Here is a 9,264-nt window from a genome sequence, read left to right on the forward strand (position 1 = left end):
TATCTTTTTCTGGTGCCTTTGTGGGATCTGTTTATACATTAAGGATATGGCACAAGGGTCACAGTGGTGTGTTCCCACACACCACTTTGCCTCTGTTCCCCTATGTTTTTCAGAGAGTGTTACATACACCTTTTGATGGGATAATTTTGAAAGACATCAAAAGAGTTTCCGATATTAATTCCTACCCTCTGATCTTCACAGCCATGTTTAGAAATATTTCCTTTTACCCGTGTATATCTGTGTGTGTGTATTCTTTGTGTTTGTACATGCACCCCTATGTATGGCACACAGTGATGGGCACATGGAAGCCAGAGGCTGACAGTGGGTGTCTTCCTCAGTCACTCATTGAACTTGGAAACCATTGGTTTGTTGAGCTAGATGGCCAGTGAGCTCCAGGGGTTCATGGGTCTCTGGTCCTCCTTACCACCACCCAGCAATGAGATGACATGAGGGCTCCATGGTTCCTGGCTTTCATGTGGGTGCTGGAGCTCCTAATTCAGGTCCTCATACCTTCAATGCAAGCACTTAACTGAAAAGGAATGCATATAAAAGTGAAAGGGGAAGACTTGAATCCATAAGGTTGTTCTCTGATGTCCACCGCATGCTACAGCATGAGTGTGTCCTCATACACCATACACGCAAGAGTAATACATGATTTAAAACCCTAACATAAAAAAAGTTAAGAGGCTACTTTAGAACATTACTGTATGGCCGTTTCGTGGTCTGTGCTTTAAGAGAATAATGGGGCTGGAGAATCGGTGGATAAAGTGCCTGACACAGAAGCCTGGCCACCTGTGTTTGGATCTCCATAGCCACCGTGCAAGTGGGCACAGTGGCCACATACCCGTAGTCCCAGTGCACCTACAGGTTAGAGTCGGGGTCTCCAGAGGCCCGCGGGCCAGCTAGCCTGAGTTATGCAAGGGCAAAAAAAAATTTTTTTCATACACACACATGCATATGTACATACACACCCTTCACACACACAACCCCCTCATACACACACAAACACACATCACACATACACACCTTATACATAAGCACAAAGAGTAACAACATAAGAAATAACAAGAACTGTTGACAACATATGGAGTTTTAAACCCAGGTTGCATCTGAGTGCTCTTTTTGGGTTTGGTTTGTTTTTTAGATGGTATCTCCTGTATCATACCGACCTCAAACTCGCTGGAGCTAGAACTGGTCTTGAACCCCTTATCCTTCTGCCTCTCTTTCACATTGTGGGCATGGTAGTGCCCATCACTGCACCTATGCACACTTGAGAATAGTTCAGAAGTCTCTTTAAAAACTAAAATGGGCCGGATAGTGGCAGTGCACACCTTTAGTCCCAGGACTCTGGAGGCAGAGGCAGAGGCAGAGGCAGAGGCAGAGGCAGAGGCAGAGGCAGAGGCAGAGGCAGAGGCAGAGGCAGAGGCAGAGGCAGAGGCAGAGGCAGAGGCAGAGGCAGAGGCAGAGGCAGAGGCAGAGGCAGAGGCAGAGGCAGAGGCAGAGGCAGAGGCAGAGGCAGAGGCAGAGGCAGAGGCAGAGGCAGAGGCAGAGGCAGAGGCAGAGGCAGAGGCAGAGGCAGAGGCAGAGGCAGAGGCAGAGGCAGAGGCAGAGGCAGAGGCAGAGGCAGAGGCAGAGGCAGAGGCAGAGGCAGAGGCAGAGGCAGAGGCAGAGGCAGAGGCAGAGGCAGAGGCAGAGGCAGAGGCAGAGGCAGAGGCAGAGGCAGAGGCAGAGGCAGAGGCAGAGGCAGAGGCAGAGGCAGAGGCAGAGGCAGAGGCAGAGGCAGAGGCAGAGGCAGAGGCAGAGGCAGAGGCAGAGGCAGAGGCAGAGGCAGAGGCAGAGGCAGAGGCAGAGGCAGAGGCAGAGGCAGAGGCAGAGGCAGAGGCAGAGGCAGAGGCAGAGGCAGAGGCAGAGGCAGAGGCAGAGGCAGAGGCAGAGGCAGAGGCAGAGGCAGAGGCAGAGGCAGAGGCAGAGGCAGAGGCAGAGGCAGAGGCAGAGGCAGAGGCAGAGGCAGAGGCAGAGGCAGAGGCAGAGGCAGAGGCAGAGGCAGAGGCAGAGGCAGAGGCAGAGGCAGAGGCAGAGGCAGAGGCAGAGGCAGAGGCAGAGGCAGAGGCAGAGGCAGAGGCAGAGGCAGAGGCAGAGGCAGAGGCAGAGGCAGAGGCAGAGGCAGAGGCAGAGGCAGAGGCAGAGGCAGAGGCAGAGGCAGAGGCAGAGGCAGAGGCAGAGGCAGAGGCAGAGGCAGAGGCAGAGGCAGAGGCAGAGGCAGAGGCAGAGGCAGAGGCAGAGGCAGAGGCAGAGGCAGAGGCAGAGGCAGAGGCAGAGGCAGAGGCAGAGGCAGAGGCAGAGGCAGAGGCAGAGGCAGAGGCAGAGGCAGAGGCAGAGGCAGAGGCAGAGGCAGAGGCAGAGGCAGAGGCAGAGAGGCAGAGGCAGAGGCAGAGGCAGAGGCAGAGGCAGAGGCAGAGGCAGAGGCAGAGGCAGAGGCAGAGGCAGAGGCAGAGGCAGAGGCAGAGGCAGAGGCAGAGGCAGAGGCAGAGGCAGAGGCAGAGGCAGAGGCAGAGGCAGAGGCAGAGGCAGAGGCAGAGGCAGAGGCAGAGGCAGAGGCAGAGGCAGAGGCGGCAGAGGCGGCAGAGGCGGGAGGCAGAGGAGGCAGAGGAGGCAGAGGAGGCAGAGAGGCAGAGGCAGAGAGGCAGAGGCAGAGAGGCAGAGGCAGAGAGGCAGAGGAGGCAGAGAGGCAGAGGAGGCAGAGAGGCAGAGGAGGCAGAGAGGCAGAGGAGGCAGAGAGGCAGAGGAGGCAGAGAGGCAGAGGAGGCAGAGAGGCAGAGGAGGCAGAGAGGCAGAGGAGGCAGAGAGGCAGAGGAGGCAGAGAGGCAGAGGAGGCAGAGAGGCAGAGGAGGCAGAGAGGCAGAGGAGGCAGAGAGGCAGAGGAGGCAGAGAGGCAGAGGAGGCAGAGAGGCAGAGGAGGCAGAGAGGCAGAGGAGGCAGAGAGGCAGAGGAGGCAGAGAGGCAGAGGAGGCAGAGAGGCAGAGGAGGCAGAGAGGCAGAGGAGGCAGAGAGGCAGAGGAGGCAGAGAGGCAGAGGAGGCAGAGAGGCAGAGGAGGCAGAGAGGCAGAGGAGGCAGAGAGGCAGAGGAGGCAGAGAGGCAGAGGAGGCAGAGAGGCAGAGGAGGCAGAGAGGCAGAGGAGGCAGAGAGGCAGAGGAGGCAGAGAGGCAGAGGAGGCAGAGAGGCAGAGGAGGCAGAGAGGCAGAGGAGGCAGAGAGGCAGAGGAGGCAGAGAGGCAGAGGAGGCAGAGAGGCAGAGGAGGCAGAGAGGCAGAGGAGGCAGAGAGGCAGAGGAGGCAGAGAGGCAGAGGAGGCAGAGAGGCAGAGGAGGCAGAGAGGCAGAGGAGGCAGAGAGGCAGAGGAGGCAGAGAGGCAGAGGAGGCAGAGAGGCAGAGGAGGCAGAGAGGCAGAGGAGGCAGAGAGGCAGAGGAGGCAGAGAGGCAGAGGAGGCAGAGAGGCAGAGGCAGAGGCAGAGGCAGAGGCAGAGGCAGAGGCAGAGGCAGAGGCAGAGGCAGAGGCAGAGGCAGAGGAGGCAGAGGCAGAGGCAGAGGAGGCAGAGGCAGAGGCAGAGAGGCAGGCAGAGCTCTATGAATTCATGGCCTGTGAGAGTGAGGTCTACAGAATGAGTTCCAAGACAGCCAAGGCTACCCAGAGGAACCCTGTCTTGATCAACCAAAAAGCAAAGAAACAATTAAAATGGATCTGCTTAACTCAACGATTGAGTTTTGATCTTTTAGTCTAGACAAAGAATGTCACACTGGAACTTGTACATGAATGTTTCTGACACTTTATTCATAATAACCGAATCCTGGAAAATATCCAACTATTTACCACAGTTGTCAGATATTAAAGAAAATGGTGCTACCTCCATGCCATAGAATACAAGTTGGCAAGCCGAACATTGCTGCATACAACATGGGAGCCCGAGGAAGTACTCTCTGCATCAGAAAGATGACACAGTCGTTAAAGTTGTGTGAAGACCTGAGTTTGACACCAGGACCTACATTATAACATGTGTTATAATTATAACATGTGTTATAGTCCTGGGGCCTACAGGGAACAGACAGACAGGAGGACCCCTGCCTGGGGCTTGCTGTCAGCCCTTACTGTAGTTGGTGAGCTCCAGGCCAATTGTAAATAGCCTCTCAAAGGAGCTGAATTGGCTTCCCGTGGGTGACACACAAGGTCTTCATGGCTCACATGTACCTGCACACACATGCATGCATGCATGCCTGAGATATATGTCATGTGTGTCACTGTGTAAGATGCGATGAACTGGTCTTAGAGAGAAGGGTGTGTGTGGAGCGACAGCCTGAGAATCTACAATTATTTGATAATAGTTTTTAAATTTTTTTCGCAGTGCTAAAATCCATCCCAGACCCTCACCTGATAGATGCAGCTACACTTTCTCTAAGCTGCGCCACCAGCTCTCCAAAAAAATATTAAACTAGAATTTATAAAAGGTATCCACACATATGTGAAAATATGACGTATTCTATTTGGGCCTGGCCAAACTTTAAATCATTTATTTATTACTATTGTATGTATGTCTGACATGTGGATACATAGGTGACATGGTGCATGTATGGCAGTCAGAGGGCACCTCTGTCTCTTTCATGTCCTCTGCTCGGCCAGCTGAGATGACACAGATGCAGACATAGGGTTGGGAGCAGGTGATGAGCAGTGAGCTGGCATCCATGAGGGCACCCTAAGGCCGGTACCAGCCTGAACTGTTTGTCTTTGGACCTTACGTAGCTGATAGCAAATCAAACCTGGGTTTTGTTCAAGTCAGTGCTGTTCTGGGGTTTTACTTCTTGCAGTTTACACCAGATCTGTTACATCTTAAGAGTGGGTTGGTGTTTTGTTTTTAGTTTGTGAACTGTCCTGCATTTCCCAAAACAAACAGAAAAGCAGTTCTTCATCAGGCCCCTTCTCTCAACTGGGAAAAAAAAAAAAAAAAAAGAGGTTATTTTGGTAGGACCTTCCAGCTCTTCCTTGAGTGTCCGGTATCCAGCATTCTGACACTTATCTCTGGCAGGTGTGTTTCCTGTGCTTCATGGAGATTAGGCGATGGTAACAACAACTTCCAACTGAGGCTGATCCATGGCTTTACAGCTTTCTCCTCCTGGGCCACAGATTCTCCTTTAGGCCACAGATCACTTCCTTTTCCTGAAAGGTTTTGACTCAACATTCGGGCATTCACATGCACGCTGTTTTTACCCTTCTTGGCTGTTTTGCTTTAAATCATGTCTCTAAGCAACCTGAGAGCAAGTACTATTGTCTGGGACACCTGTTGTTTTTGTCTACCCTGCACCCCCTTTTCCGCTGGGAATTGCCCCTCCAGGTCCCCTGTGACTTGGGTGGAACTGTCAATCCAGCATCTCAGCGGCGCCTCCAGTGGCCCCCTCACCACAGACCCAGGTCAGCTCTGTCATCATCTTCCACTCTGGTGTTTGACTCTTCCCTGTGATTTGCCAGAGAGGTCCAGGGAGAAAGAGAGTTTCTTTCCTTCACAGTGTCTTTATGGGAGCATAAAGAGGTTGGCTTGGGACTGGGGGGGGGGGGGGGGCCACATTTCCAGCCTCATGGAGAGAGCTTGCTCTTCTTTAGAAGAAGGTCGGGTAACTACAGAGAACCTGGCTTGGACTGCAGGAGAGGTATGCAGAGCCAAGTCCTAGAGTGATGAATTGCAAATGAGCTGAAGATTTGAAACAGGCTGACAGAGCTTTTAGATGCAGCCAGACCTAAAGGCAGAGCCCCCACTGACAGCAAAGCCCCCACAGACAGCAGAGCCCCCACTGACGGCAGAGCCCCCACAGACGGCAGAGCCCCCACTGACGGCAGAGCCCCCACAGACGGCAGAGCCCCCACTGACGGCAGAGCCCCCACTGACGGCAGAGCCCCCACTGACGGCAGAGCCCCCACAGACGGCAGAGCCCCCACTGACGGCAGAGCCCCCACTGACGGCAGAGCCCCCACAGACGGCAGAGCCCCCACAGACGGCAGAGCCCCCACAGACGGCAGAGCCCCCACTGACGGCAGAGCCCCCACAGACGGCAGAGCCCCCACTGACGGCAGAGCCCCCACTGACGGCAGAGCCCCCACTGACGGCAGAGCCCCCACAGACGGCAGAGCCCCCACTGACGGCAGAGCCCCCACTGACGGCAGAGCCCCCACAGACGGCAGAGCCCCCACAGACGGCAGAGCCCCCACAGACGGCAGAGCCCCCACGGACGGCAGAGCCCCCACAGACGGCAGAGCCCCCCCTGACGGCAGAGCCCCCACTGACGGCAGAGCCCCCACTGACAGCAAAGCCCCCACAGACAGCAGAGCCCCCACTGACGGCAGAGCCCCCACAGACGGCAGAGCCCCCACTGACGGCAGAGCCCCCACAGACGGCAGAGCCCCCACTGACGGCAGAGCCCCCACTGACGGCAGAGCCCCCACTGACGGCAGAGCCCCCACAGACGGCAGAGCCCCCACAGACGGCAGAGCCCCCATCGACGGCACAACAAATCTGGCTCAGTTTCACTCTGCTGCCGGAATCTTGGCTGAACTTCATTTTTGTCTTCCAGGATTCCCAACGATACTCAGCCAAGGTGGGAGCCCATTCTGCTGTTGCTTTTGCTAAGCTAGATGCTTATCTTGGTCTGAATGTAGATTTATGTTTTGTAGAATCTGGCACTGTCCCTTTGAGCATGGGCAAGTGATAGGAATTTGAAGAGAAACTCAAATGACAGAGTCAGGGTTTGTGGTTAGAAACAATTACTCCCCTGTTGGATCCCCAACTGCATGTTAGCAACCACCCCTCAGAGATCAGCACACTCAGTGTGTGACTCAAGGTTCTTGACTTCCTTCATTCTGAGCTACACAGAGAACAAAGAAACAGTGCCATCCATCGGGCTTCCTTCTCTCTTCTTTCCTTTGGTAACTATAGGAGCTCCATTAAGAGAGCTGACTCTGGTCCTGGAGAGATGGCTTAGTGGTTAAGAGCACTGACTGGATGCTCTTCCAGAGAACCTGAGTTCAATTCCCAGCAACCTCATGGCAGCTCATAACTGTCTCTAATTCCAGTTCTGGGGGATCTGACATCAATGCACATGAAAAAATTAAATTGTTTAAAAAAAAAAAAAAAGGAGTCTTGCTTGAGAGAGAGAGAGAAAGAGAGAGAGAGAATGAGAATGAGAATGAATTGGCTCTGGTTAAATCGGTTATCCCAAATGACAGGTCCATTCTCCTATATGAAGCTGTACCAAGTACACAGGTAGATAACCACCACACAATTGCAGTCTGTGATTCCGAAGAGAAAAACAAAGACCAAGGTCCACTAGCCAGTTATTCTTTCATTCATGGTGGCAGTGATGTTGAATGGTTAGCCATGTAAAAGCTTGGCCTTAGACGTCAGACAGGCGCTTACCTTACTCAATCCAGCCCTTACCAACTAACTGGGTAGCCTTTTTTGTTGGTAGAGATTGATACATGCTAACAGTGGTCCATGGATAGTAGTAGGGACACTGGTAGATGACAGTCTGATGGTTTTGAACATTGTGATAGATTGTAAAGTGTTGAACGTTGTAGGATGGCTTAGCATCAGTAGGTCTGGCTGTCCATAGTCTAGATAAATCTTTTCTTCTTCTTCTTCTTCTTCTTCTTCTTCTTCTTCTTCTTCTTCTTCTTCTTCTTCTTCTTCTTCTTCTTCTTCTTCTTCTTTTTTTTGGTTTTTCGAGACAGGGTTTCTCTGTGTAGCCCTGGCTGTCCTGGAACTCACTCTGTAGACCAGGCTGGCCTCGAACTCAGAAATCCGCCTGCCTCTGCCTCCCAAGTGCTGAGACTAAAGGTGTAGGCCACCACCGCCCGGCCTTCTTCTTTTTTTTTTAATGTGGACTACTACTTCCTGGGATGGCCAGGTACAGGCAGGGTTGGAGGCCAAGAAGAGAGGAGGGGAGGGATGGAAGAGCCTGACCAAGGCTAAGTCTGTAAGAGAGTGCCATATTGAAACCCAATCCTTCATAAGATAATAATAATAATAATAATAATAATAATAATAATAATGAAATAGCAAAACAAACAAACAAACAAAGTCACATTGAAGTACTTATTGTGAAGGCCTGTATTGTAATGACATTGTATATATGACCTCAGAGCCTTCTAGGGAGCCACAAGGTAAATGTTTTTTTCTACTTTGGGAGGGTCATGGGGAGAGAGATGGAAGGGAGTGTGCAGGAGAAGAGAATCTTAATGTGTAGCCCAGGCTGGCCCTTGTCTTGAGATCTTCTTGCCTCTGCCCCCCAAGCTCCAGACATCAGTCATGTGTCATCATATCTGCTTAAACATCTGTTCGTAATAGAGGAATATGAGGCCCAGAGTCATTATGATTCCACAGCTCGGGGAGAAAGGGCATACACAACTTTTAACCCAAGTTCATCTCTCTCTCAAGACTTCCCTTGTTCTTGCCTGGAGAACATGCTCGCTGGCATGCTAGAGCAGAAGGAAGAGCCTTTCGCACGCAGCCCAACAGGGACAGGGTTTTGCTCTGACCTAGTCCTTCTGAGTATTGGAAGGGCATCTGTGTATCTACCCCCTGTCACATGACTAGGGAGCCAGCAGATGAGACCAGCTGAAGCTAAGATCACTGAAGAGCAGTGACTTGCTGCACTAGTCTCTCTAGGATGTCCACATACAGCTAAGATGGAAGAGTCCTGGCTGTCAAGTGCTGTCCTTGAGGAGGGGAAGCAGAGGCTTCTTTCCCGGCTCATGAGACCTGCCTAGGGTGCACACTTCACAGGATCCATGGCCAGTCGCACCCCGTGGGAAAGCATTGCCCCAGGCCAGCCCAGGAGCCACGATGGTGCCGCCTCCTACCCACGGCTTGGCTCAGCGGGTTCCCAAGTGGCTTGACTTCCTTCTGCACTCCCACCTCCCATTGTCCCCAGGGAGTCAGGGAGGCCACTGGCAAAGTTGTCTTTCAATCCTTAAGTCCCACAGGCTTCCCAAAACCCCTTCCCCACACACCTCAGAGCCAGATTTCTCAGGGGAGGGGCGGACTAAAAGGGGGGCCCCTAAGCTGCTCAAAGCAGCCTCGGGCCCTTGTCTGTTCAGACTCCGTTTTTACTCCTGAAGCTGCACACCAGGCTTCACTCTCCCTTCAATAACAGGACTTTGGGTATAGGATGTTGTTTTTGCAGCTGGGCTGGGGCGGAGCAGCATGGGAAGGCGTCTTGGGTACTG

This window comes from Arvicanthis niloticus, chromosome 23 (genome assembly GCF_011762505.2).
Source record: "Arvicanthis niloticus isolate mArvNil1 chromosome 23, mArvNil1.pat.X, whole genome shotgun sequence".
NCBI classification, from domain to species: Eukaryota; Metazoa; Chordata; class Mammalia; order Rodentia; family Muridae; genus Arvicanthis; species Arvicanthis niloticus.